This window comes from Aquarana catesbeiana, linkage group LG10, assembly GCF_042186555.1.
Source record: "Aquarana catesbeiana isolate 2022-GZ linkage group LG10, ASM4218655v1, whole genome shotgun sequence".
NCBI lineage: Eukaryota > Metazoa > Chordata > Amphibia > Anura > Ranidae > Aquarana > Aquarana catesbeiana.
The window spans coordinates 28,886,468-28,899,023 of record NC_133333.1 but is presented as its reverse complement, the minus strand read 5'-3'; the positions used below and the strand labels follow the sequence as shown (position 1 = coordinate 28,899,023).

General features: G+C 47.7%; 1 protein-coding gene across 1 annotated transcript in view; it reads right to left on the bottom strand.

Moving 5' to 3' along the window:
* The window catches only part of LOC141110515 (chemerin-like receptor 1), a 33,165-nt gene extending 27,365 nt beyond the window's left edge, over positions 1-5,800 (bottom strand). Inside the window, exon 1 of the mRNA XM_073601896.1 lies at positions 5,749-5,800. The gene's annotated coding sequence lies outside the window, so the exon portion shown is untranslated. The remainder of the gene's footprint in view (positions 1-5,748) is intronic.
* Positions 5,801-12,556: the final 6,756 nt, after the last annotated feature.

Genomic DNA, 12,556 nt, shown 5'->3' with positions numbered 1-12,556 from the left:
GTGGGGAATTCCTTGTGGATGCGTTCTGTACCCAGACTTAATAAAGCCAATTCTGGGTCAGTTTAAGAAGAAAACCTGTAACTTGAGAAATTAACTGAAAAACCTTGTGCCAATAGCTTGTTAAGCATTTGCATGACCATAGGATATTAAAAAGGGTGCCAGTTTGGCCACAATCCTCCCAACAGAAGGTGGAAATATTGGGGGAGAACTTTGTCATGCGGCTGGGGGTCATATACCATCTGGAGAGAATTTTCTGTGATGTTTCCCAATGGTTGATACGGTGGGTTGTTTGTTGAGAGTAGGCGATGGCTTTAAACTATTGTTCCTCTGAGAATGATTGACGTAGTTCCCAAAGGCGCATTGGGGGTGTTCCCCCCCCCCGCTCCTGACATCCTTCACGTGCACTCCTTCATCACCATTATACCTTGGGTTCTTTGCCCTGTCACTGGCACTGGTTATTGACACTATTTAAAATTTGGTAACTTTACCCTATGTATATCATTTCACTTAGACACCAGCCCTCTGATCCTTTAAATCTCCCCCAGTTGCCGTGGGAGGCTCCGCTGGGCGCGCCATGGGTTCTGTGTACACCGGAGCTTGGGTAAGCAGCCTTATTTATTTGTTGACTACCTCCCTTCATACCCCACCTTATCAATTTGTATCTATCATTAAACAATCCTTCTAAATATACTTGATTGTATTGTTATTGACTGTCTTTCTATTTGCAGATGTACAGTTTTTCCTGATGAAGCGGTAAAACTGTGAAACTAGTCGAAACACCATGTTACCTGTACTTTTAATGCTTTTGTCTTGGTTTTTGTATTAATAAACTTTTGTATATTTTTATAATTGTTTACACACTTTATTTGTATCTTCATATAATGTACCGTGATAGTCCGCTTGTCCTCCTATACTCTTGTGAGTTCTGGTTGGGGTCCAGACTCCTAAACTTCTATTCTACCCAATTCGGATGATGGTACATTTGTTTATACTTTCTATGCACCAAATATTATTTTTCGAGGCCAATCATTTCATTCGTGTTTTGCAAAAGGTAATTTTATTCTGCAAGCTTGAGTAGAACAAGGAAATTCCCTTGCTTTTATGCTTGTTATTAACTAAAAACTGCCAAACTGCAGAAGGGACGGATGAGGTAGGCTTAGAGTGTTGTTTTAGGAATGCTGCAGTCCGTATGTAGTTGAAGATATCCCTAGAGGGAATATGAAATTTAGATTGTATGTCTTTAAAGGGTAAGGGTTGGGAGTTGGTTAATAGATACTCTACACATTGGATTCCTGCCATCCTCCACCCCTTCGTGGAGAGGTAGGGGATGTGGCACTCAAGTGTAGATATTGGCGTGTGGGGCAAGATAAGAGTTGCTAAGTATTGATGTTGTCAAGCTTCCACCTAATGGAGTCTATTTGTAAACAAGGGGTTTTAGGAGACTAGTTAAGAGGATGATGAAAAGCTTTTTTTTTTTTTTTTTTTTTTTTGTGGTTTGTGGAGCAATGTGTCAGTTTCCAAAATCCTACTACACAATGTTGGCCTAGACCAGGGGTCCTCAAACTTTTTAGACAGGGGGCCAGTTCACGGTCCCTCAGACAGTTGGGGGGCCGCACTATAGTTTAAAAAAAATATGAACTAATTCCTAAATTCCTATGCACACATCTTTTTTGTAGTGCAAAAGAATAAAAGAATGAATAATAAATACAGGGGCAGGGGGACAGGGGGGGGGGGGGGCAGTGGGGGGGGGGGGCAGTGGGATGGACAGGGGGACAGTGGGATGGACAGAGGGGTGGGCAGGGGGACAGAGGGGGGGGGGGCAGTGGGGTGGACAGGGGGACAGTGGGATGGACAGAGGGGTGGACAGGGGGACAGAGGGGTGGACAGGGGGGCAGTGGGATGGACAGGGGGACAGAGGGGTGTACAGGGGGCAGAGGGATGGACAGGGGGACAGAGGGATGGACAGGGGGACAGTGGGATGGACAGGGGGACAGAGGGGTGGACAGGGGGACAGAGGGATGGACAGGGGGACAGAGGGATGGACAGGGGGACAGTGGGATGGACAGGGGGACAGAGGGGTGGACAGGGGGACAGTGGGATGGACAGAGTGGTGGACAGGGGGACAGAAGGGGGGACAGAGGGGTGGACAGAGGGGGGGACAGGGGGACAGTGGGGTGGACAGGGGGACAGTGGGGTGGACAGGGGGACAGAGGGGTGGACAGGGGGACAGAGGGGTGGACAGGGGGACAGAGGGGGGGGCAGTGGGGTGGACAGGGGGGCAGTGGGATGGACAGGGGGACAGTGGGATGGACAGAGGGGTGGACAGGGGGACAGAGGGGTGGACAGGGGGACAGTGGGGTGGACAGGGGGACAGTGGGATGGACAGAAGATGGACAGGGGGACAGAGGGATGGACAGGGGGACAGTGGGATGGACAGAGGGGTGGACAGGGGGACAGTGGGGTGGACAGGGGGACAGAGGGGGGGACAGTGGGGTGGACAGGGGGACAGTGGGGTGGACAGGGGGACAGTGGGATGGACAGAGGGGTGGACAGGGGGACAGTGGGGTGGACAGGGGGACAGAGGGGGGGACAGTGGGGTGGACAGGGGGACAGTGGGATGGACAGAGGAGTGGACAGGGGGACAGAGGGGTGGACAGGGGGACAGCGGGATGGACAGGGGGACAGAGGGGTGGACAGGGGGACAGAAGGATGGACAGGGGGACAGAGGGATGGACAGGGGGACAGTGGGATGGACAGGGGGACAGAGGGGTGGACAGGGGGACAGAGGGATGGAAAGGGGGACAGAGGGATGGACAAGGGGACAGAGGGATGGACAGGGGGACAGAGGGGTGGACAGGGGAACAGTGGGATGGACAGAGGGGTGGACAGGGGGGACAGAGGGGGGGACAGAGGGGTGGACAGAGGGGGGGACAGGGGGACAGTGGGGTGGACAGGGGGACAGAGGGGTGGACAGGGGGACAGAGGGGGGGACAGGGGGACAGTGGGGTGGACAGGGGGACAGAGGGGTGGACAGAGGGACAGTGGGATGGACAGGGGGACAGAGGGGTGGACAGGGGGACAGAGGAATGGACAGGGGGACAGAGGGACGGACAGGGGGACAATGGGATGGACAGGGGGACAGTGGGATGGACAGGGGGACAGAAGGGTGGACAGGGGGACAGAGGGATGGACAGGGGGACAGTGGGATGAACAGGGGGACAGAGGGGTGGACAGGGGGACAGAGGGGGGGACAGAGGGGTGGACAGAGGGGGGGGACAGGGGGACAGTGGGGTGGACAGGGGGACAGTGGGGTGGACAGGGGGACAGAGGGGTGGACAGAAGGGTGGACAGGGGGACAGAGGGATGGACAGGGGGACAGTGGGATGAACAGGGGGACAGAGGGGTGGACAGGGGGACAGAGGGGGGGACAGAGGGGTGGACAGAGGGGGGGACAGGGGGACAGGGGGACAGTGGGGTGGACAGGGGGACAGAGGGGTGGACAGGGGCACAGAGGGGGGGACAGGGGACAGTGAGGTGGACAGGGGGACAGTGGGGTGGACAAGGGGACAGTGGGGTGGACAGGGGGACAGTGGGATGGCCAGGGGTCCTCACTTGTTAGTAGGCTGTTGCCTGAAGCCTCCGCTCTCGCTGTCACCCTCCGCGCGGGACTGTGCTGGAAACTACACTTCCCAGCATGCAGCGCAGCACACTGAGCCCTCCATTACTGGGGTGGGGGAGGCGGCTTGAGCGGAGCCGATATGCTCCCTGCCGAAGCAGAGTGGACCTGCCCAAGCCGAGCCGACCTGGCCCTGGCCCGAGCCTGGCCTGTCGGGAATCCGCGGGGTGGGCCGGATAAATGTCCTCGGCGGGCCGCATGTGGCCCGCGGGCCGTAGTTTGAGGACCCCTGGCCTAGACCTAGAGTATATTGAAATACCAAGAGCAAGAAATGTTTCCTAATCCATGTTTGTATGTTGATCGTTACACCATATTATGACACAGTGGACAGTTTATACATTTTATTTCACTTGAAATTAGGCGATGGTTTAGTGGATAAAGCCAGGATTAATATTACACTGATGATCAGTCAAAAAGATCTTACTTTATGGTTGTAATAAATGAAATATACCCCTTACATTGGACAACAAACGTAAAAAAAAAAAAAAACTTTTACGTTAATGACCATCAATGTCTCAATTATACTGGATGTCAGTAAAAATGACTCACTTTTAAAGCTGGGACTGGTCCAATGATAGGTATTGCTGTTTTGGGGTACTAGAGTAACTCACGCACCCCAATTAGCTACCATTGTACCATTGAGGGACCTCACAGACAAAACAAATCTGAAAACAAAAGTTCCCGTCATCCTGCGTGTCAGAGGAACGTATGCAGGTCCAAATGGGCGGATTAATCTGCTGAAAAGTAGTACTTCTAGGTGTGTATACACCCCCAGCCCCCCCCCCCCCCCTTATACTTGCCTGAGTCCCATCTTAATCCAGAGAATTGCATGAAAGCAACGGCTCTCCCTTTCCTCATTGGCTCACGCAGCAGCAGGCACCATTGGCTCCTGCTGCTATCAATCAAAGCCAGTGAGCCAATGAGGAGAGAGGGGGCAGGGCCGAGCCACACCCTGTGTGCAAATAGACAATATCCATTTGCAGGCTTGCTATTAGGGGCACTCTGTGGGGGGAGGAGCCAGGGCCACTGGCAGGGGACCCAAAAAGAAGAGGATCAGGGCTGCTCTGTGCAAAACTATTACACAGAGCAGGTAAGTATAACATGTTTGTTTTTTTTTTAAAGTCCAACCTTTAGAATCACTTTAAGCTCAGGTTAACAGAGCGGAGGCACCACTGACAGCCAAGATTTCAACAAGGGTCAATCACTTTACTGAAAGCATATCTAAAGCCAAAACTAGTTTTAGGTTAGTATAGAATAGAGACAGGAAATCTGTACAAAGTAAGACAAAATCCTCTGTTGGATAGCTGTCACTGGAAAAGGGTATCCCATTAGACAATGGGGTTGATTTACTAAAACTGAGTACAAAAACTTGTGCAGCTGTACATGCAAACCAATCAGCTTCTAACTCTAAGCTTTTTCTATGAAGCTTTAACAACAAAAAAAAACTGAAAGCTGATTGGTTTCTATTGACAGATTTTGCTGGTAATAGGTAACTGTAAAAATGTGGATTTCCCGACATGGTCTGTTCGAATGACAATGGTCACCAGGAGAAGCTGAGAAGGTGAATCTCCCAAACAGTGACATAGATACCAATAAATACTCAACAGGAATTTCAACATTTCCCCACACTTTACAAAACTTAAAAAAATTTGGACTTCAGATATACTTTAAAAAGCTAAACCTGCCCATTACAACCCGAGTCCTCTGTCTAGAGCCCCAAACACATGGGCTGCTATGGAGGTGGTTATGCTCACAAATCACCTATTCACTGCTTTGCCTGATTAACAAACTGGGGTTGCTTTACTAAAACTGGAGAGTGCAAAATCTGGTGCAGCTGTGCATGGTAACCAATCAGCTTCCAGTTTTTTTGTCAAAGCTTAATTGAACAAGCTGAAGTTAGAAGCTGATTGGCTACCATGCACAGCTACACCAGATTTTGTACTTTCCAGTTTTAGTAAATCAACCCCACTGAGCCATGTGCCACTAATAACTATTCTGTTGAGAACCTCCATGCAATTTTTTTTTTACATAAAACTATAAATATACTGTTTATATGTGTATCAGTTACTTACTTGAACTTTCCTAGTCCTGATGTTCCTCTCTGAATGTCCTTGCTTCTGCTGTTGAACCACATTTATATATGCAGATGGGTTTGACATCACTTGTTAGGTAAGTTCCTGTAACATCCTCTTTTAGATATTTTCTTCACTGATGTAGAATGATCAGTAGTTAAGCCTCATCTATGTCACTTGGTGCATTGCCCCGTCCGCCAGGAAGGTGGGAAACCTACATGTACATTTAATTCAAAGAATCAGCAATTGTTGAAAATTGCTTGTAATGAGGACACCAATTGAAGGGTACTAGTAGATGATAGGCTCAGCAATGCCATACAATGCCAAGCTGCTACAAGCAAAGCCAGCAGAATATTGGCATGCATCAAAAAGGACATTCACTCCAGAGATAAAAGAATAATTCTCCCACTCTACAAGACTCTGGTTCGGCTGCATCTTGAGTATGCTGTTTAGTTCTGGGCACCAGTCCTCAAGAACGATGTACTGGAAATGGAGAGGGTCCAGAGAAGGGCAACAAAGCTAATAAAGGGACTGGAGGACCTCAGTTATGGAGAAAGACTACAAGCATTGAACATATTCTCTGTGGAGAGGATTGAGAGGGGATATGATAGCGATGTACAAATACCATACTGGTGACATAGGGAAAAAACATTTCAGTGCGAGGGAGTTTAAATTGACATGCGGACATTCATTGAATTTGGAAGAGAAGCGGTTTAAACTTAAACTGCGTAGAGGGTTCTTTACTGTCAGAGCGGTAAGGATGTGGAATTCTCTTCCACAAGCAGTGGTATGAGCGGGGAGCATCTGTAGTTTAAAAAAAAACTATTAGATGGGCATCTTGGTGATCACAACATACAGGGATATGGGATTTACTTATCATAAACACACACACACTGCAGGCTGAACTGGATGGACTGGTGTATTTATTCAACGTTACCGACTCTGTAACTATGAAAGGATCATTCCACTAAAAATCATTCTAAGTAGACCAGCTAATCATGTGTGCTGGATTCTATGTAGAAGGAGCAAGTGTCCAAGCGTTGTACCATTGGGGGACCTCACAGACTTATAGGGTCAGTCATTTGTTGATCTCTATTGTCTAGGCCAGTGATGGAGAACCTTGGCACCCCATATTTCTGGAACTACATTTCCCTTGATGCTCATGCACACTGCAGTGTAGTTGAGCATCATGGGAAATGTAGTTCCAAAACATCTGGGGTGCCAAGGTTCTTCATCACTGGTCTAGAGGCAATGACCAAAATACGGGCATTTCCTTTTTCCTTCATATAAGAAAGACCCCTCTTTTAATTGGGACTATATAGGCACAGACCGGAAAAGTGATATCAGTAAAAAAATATATAATTTATTTGTACAAAACTTTTAAAAAGTCATACTAGAGTTTATATTTGAGGCGGCAAATGGTATACAAAATCATATCTGAGGTATAGACAGGCAAATATGAAAATACTCCCCAATCACTATGCAAAAGACACTATGCGAGGATTCTTCTTCAGAGGTGTCCAACTGTAGCAGAGAAAACTACCTAAAATGTAAATACAATATGAATACATCATCAAAATTTGTATATTATGACATAAAAAATATTCAACATTTGAAAGTGGAAATAAATCAAATAAATGGAATACACACCCAATAATATGGAGTAAATAAAGAGAAGGTGCCACGGTGTTTAAAACCAGGAAATGCTACTGATGCCATCGCCATGAAGTCACTCTCCGCCAGAGGGAGCAGATGCAACAGTGGCCAAGATACTGAAATCTTTCATTGGGGTGATGACATGAAAAACAATGTGAAAGAAGCATATCAGAGTGCTGATATGTGCATGACTCTGACAGTACTATGTGCCCTGATTGGGCAAAGGTTTCATTGCTTCAGCCAATCGGGGCTTCCAATGTGCTGTGCGCTGGCGCAGTGCATTGTGGTCTTCGGTGGGCCGAACAAACGGTTAAACGCCTCGACAATTCGGGTGTTCATCGTGCTCTCATGCTCAGGCCGAACCGTTTGCCCAACTCTAATTTTAACATAACCTCATTAAAAATTGTAAGGTCTATGACGTTTGACCTAAAGATACACCTTAAAGAGATATGACTGTCAGTAACAAAGCAAAATTGTTAAAGCCGTACTGATTTTTTAATCTTAGCCCCCACTTCCATTTCTGTATTAAAAATAGATAGTTGACCAAGCAATACAGATAGTTGACCAGCAATACTCACCTTCTCCATGCTCCAGTGCCATCACCAACTTCCTCCATCAACAGGTCTGTTCAGGGTGGAATCATGACCGGCATCATTCAACTCGCTACCCATGGGCCCAGTCTGTCAAGGACCTGCCCCCTGGGGATGCATCATAGTGCCGCATGGGATCCTGTCATGGTTTAGCTTGCAGTTTCCAGCTTGTGAAATTCTTACCTTCTGCAGTGGTTCTGCTGGACCTGGAGTTCTGCGCACATGTGCTGCTGGTTTCTGAGTTTACTTATGGGCATCACCTGCTCTTTTTCCACTTCCTGGTCCACCTCCCAGTTGGCTTCTCTATATATAGACATGCTCAGTGCAGCTTGTGTTACCTGAGCGTCTTCCTAGTTTCTCTATGCTCCTGCTTTCCCGTGTATTACTTGTATTCTGTGTCTGATGTACCGACCCTGGCTTTGTCTACCATGTTTGTTTACCTGCCGCGTGCCCTGAACTCGGCTCATATCCCGGATCCTTTTCTGTCTCCTGCCATCTGTACTCTGCACGCACAAGTGATCTCCACATCTTCAGATGGGTGTACCTAGGGGTTGATACCTGGTTTCAGCCTGCTGCAAATCCAGGTGCGAACTGTGCCGGGGAGCAGAGGGGCAATTGCCCCCCCCCCCCCCCGGGCCACTTTGATGCCCCGTAAGAAGGCCACACCACTTCCACCGCAGACATGCCTAAAGGCTTCCTGGTGAAGAGAAGCAAAAAGTCCCTGCCTGTATCCTACCGAGTGCAAGATGAGGACGAATACAGAGCACAGGCTGCCCCCCCCCCCCCGGCATGGATGGTGTACACCTTGTCCAAGAAGAGGCAGGCTCCTACAACCTCCCCCCCCCCCCCTCCAGAGGCTCTCCTCCATTTTGGTATCAGGTACACTCTAACGTTCAGGTGACACTGTAGGGGGGGGAGGTTGTTCAGGGAGTTTTTTTTAGCTTATTGTTGCTTATAACAGTGATGATTACTGTTAAAAGCAATAGTTTTAGCTATCATGAGTTGCTTTTATTCATAACACCTTTCTTATGCCCCGTACACACGGTCGGACTTTGTTCGGACATTCCGACAACAAAATCCTAGGATTTTTTCCGACGGATGTTGGCTCAAACTTGTTTTGCTTACACACGGTCGCACAAAGTTGTCGGAATTTCCGATCGACAACCACGCGGTCACGTACACCACGTACGACGAGACTTGGTTCAGAACCAAGCACGGCACCCTTTGGGCTCCTTTTGCTAATCTCATGTTAGTAAAAGTTTGGTGAGAGACGATTCGCGCTTTTTCAGACTCGTGGCTTTCAGATCGTTTTCTGCCGTTCAGTTTGTGCTTGTGGGTTTGTATCTGCTCTTCAGTGCGTGCAGTCAGTTCGTATCAGAGTTTTCTGTGTGATCTTGCCTGCTCGTTACTGTTTTTCAGGTCGCTCTTCACAGGCCTTGCTGTTCTTCAGTGCATTCTGTTACTTTGTTCTGAGCAGCCGACCGTTTTCTAGCCATGTTTCGTATGCGTACTCCTCGTACAGTTCGTGCTGTGCGGGGGCTTGGTGTTGGGGTCCTGACCTTGACACAAGTCTAGTCCATGAACAGGGTGGGGAGGAGTTCATGGACCAAGAATTGGTTGCTCCAGCGTGACCAGTTCTGTCATATGCCTTTGCTCCGTGAGATCCGTGAGAATAATCCTGATGATTTCAGGAACTTTCTCAGGATGACGGACCCCGTGTTTCACCGTTTGTTGGCTTTGCTGACCCCTTATATTAGCAGGCAGGATACCTGCATGAGGCAAGCCATCACTCCGGAGCAGAGGTTGGTCGCTACCTTGCGGTATTTGGCCACAGGGAGAAGCCTGCAGGACCTCAAGTTCTCGACAGGCATCTCCCCCCAGGCTCTTCTTTGTGGACATTTACTGCTTGTGTTTGTTTTAGCTGACCCTGACAGAAATGTGTGGAGTGCAGAAAATGTCGTGATTGTTTAACCTTATACAAAGCACTGTTGGCTGTTATTTACTAAATGCAAAGACACTTTTCACTACAAGTGCACTTGCAACTGCACTGAAACTGCACTTGTAGTGCAAAGTGGATTTGCCCTTAGGAAATAACCCCCATTTTCTCATAAAACAACAATTACATCACCCCAAAAGTGTTGTAGTGTGAGACAATAATCCACACATTCTTGATGAACAATCTTTTTAATACCTGCACAATCACATGTGCATTTACCCAAGGTTTTTCTGACAAACCAACATGTTTGTTGTATAACAATTTTTGTGGTGTCATTATCCAAAATCAAAATGTCCATTTTATAGAAAACAGGCCTGTGTAAAACCCACAAGAAAGACACAAATCTTTTGATCTTACAAAGTTCACATTTGGTAGAACTGGAAGGCAATATCAGACATGAGTATTTAGGAACTGTGTTTGATATTGCGTTCAGATGGGGGGAAATCACCCCAGGAAAAGCCAAATTTGGAAGATGCACACAAATTTCCCAATGTCAACATGTGCGACCTGCCATCAGGGGGGATCAAGGGACGTGTTTTGGGGGAGAAAGCCCTTCCTCACCGCTACTTTATTATTGAGGAAGGGGTTGCACCCCCAAAACGCGTCCATTGATCTCCCGTGATGGCAGATAGCACATGTTGACACACTGTGTGCATCCTCCAAATTTGGCTTTCGGAAAAATCACAAAAACATTTAGCACATTGTAGCACACAAAAGAAGAAAGTGATTTGGAGGGGTTTTAAACTCGCCCCAAAACATCAATGATGTTTTTATATTTTGGAATAACATCATTGATGTTTTGCTTGATGTTTTCCAATTGTAAATTACACCCCATGATCTCCCCGATCACGATCTGGGCACTTTCGGATGTGAAAGGATCTTCATCCACAACCTCACGATCACCTAAAAAGAGAGGAACCCCAAAATAAATTAGGTTTCAAAAAAATGCCGCAATCCATCTCTTATCTGGGCCTGTGGTCGCAGACACTCACCTGTTGTGGTGACTACTTCCACCACGTCTTCATCCTCCTGCTCATCTTGTGTTGGGTGGATTTCCCCTTCTTCCAGAGGGGGGGGGGGCTCTGGTCTCCTTGGATGAGGGGTGTCCTCCGAGTCTTTTCTCCCCTATGTAAAACAAAAATGGTATAATTAGCACACAGATATTTAATGTCAGAACTATAAAGATGAAACATTGCTTGGAAGTGGGGTACAATTGTCTATTTTAGCAGAGTTCCAAGATGTAGCTTTTTTAGTGCCCTTTGTCAAGCTGCAATACTTTACCTGTTTGGTAAAAGCTTCACAGATGTAGCCCCCCCTATAGTATACACTGGAGCACCTGTGTGGCCCCCCTAATAAAAATGGTGTTCTGGGGTCCCACACTAGTGCTCCAGTGTCCAGATGTAAAAACAGCTGCTCAGTGTCCTCTCCTTACACAGAATCTAGTTTGCATTTCATTCTAGTAACAAAGCCATCTACACAACCCAATTCTTTGAAGACAAGTATAGGGCGTCAAAATGGTGGGCAAATGCATATGGCCTAAACAATGGTATTTTATCGTCCGAAATAACAATGTGTGATCCGAACGAATAATGTGCCCATGAACATGAAAGTTGCCATTTTAAACTGTACAACAGTTCCTAAAAGCACATGGAGCAGCACGAACGTAATAAACATAAAGAATAGGAACACAGCACAACTACTTACTTTTTTGCAGCACTCTCCGGATCTTTCTGTACTGCTCGTGTTCTCGTAATTTCAGGTCCGACCACCGCTTCCTGAGCTGATCTTTCGTTCATCGTACCCCGAATTTCCGGTGCAGACTCCTGACCACTTTCGCCATGATCTTGGCCTTTCTGACATTGGGGTTGGGGTAAGGCCCATACTTTCCATCATAGTCGGCCTTCTTCAGGATGTCCACCATCTCCAACATCTCCCCAAAGGACATATTTGAGTCCTTTAATCTCCTTCTGGATCGGGACGTTTCAGGCTCCAGCCTTTCCTCCTCCTCCTCCTCGTTGCTACAATTATCCTGCTGTCTATCCGCCATGTGCTCTTCCCCCACTGCGCCGAATGAAAAGGGGCAGGGAATAGACTAGAAAGAACGTCAGGGGCGGGCGGAGTTATACGCATGCGCAGTGTGTATAAATCATAACGCGCGCGTCTTACGTACGATCTGTGAGCGGAGGAAGGAGCATCGGAGACGCCGATCGTGCTAACGAAGGTAGGATCTAAACTTGGGCCTATACTGCTTCGAAATGGAAGCCTATATTGTAAAAAGATTAGGGGAGTTTGGCCTGACATTAGGCTTTGTCTTGTGTTGTGTCTTACAGAGAAAATGGATGGGTTCAACGACCACAATTTCCTGCCCCTGTTCATAGACAAGTACAGGGAGCTGCCCTGTCTGTGGCAAGTGAGACACCCCCACTATAATCACAAACAGAAGAGGCAGACAGCGCTGGAGAAACTGCTGGAGTTGGTGAAGCCGGTGGTCCCCACAGCAACCATCCCTTATTTGAAAGCTAAAATTGGTGGCCTGAGGAGCACTTATCTTAGGGAGCGCAAGAAG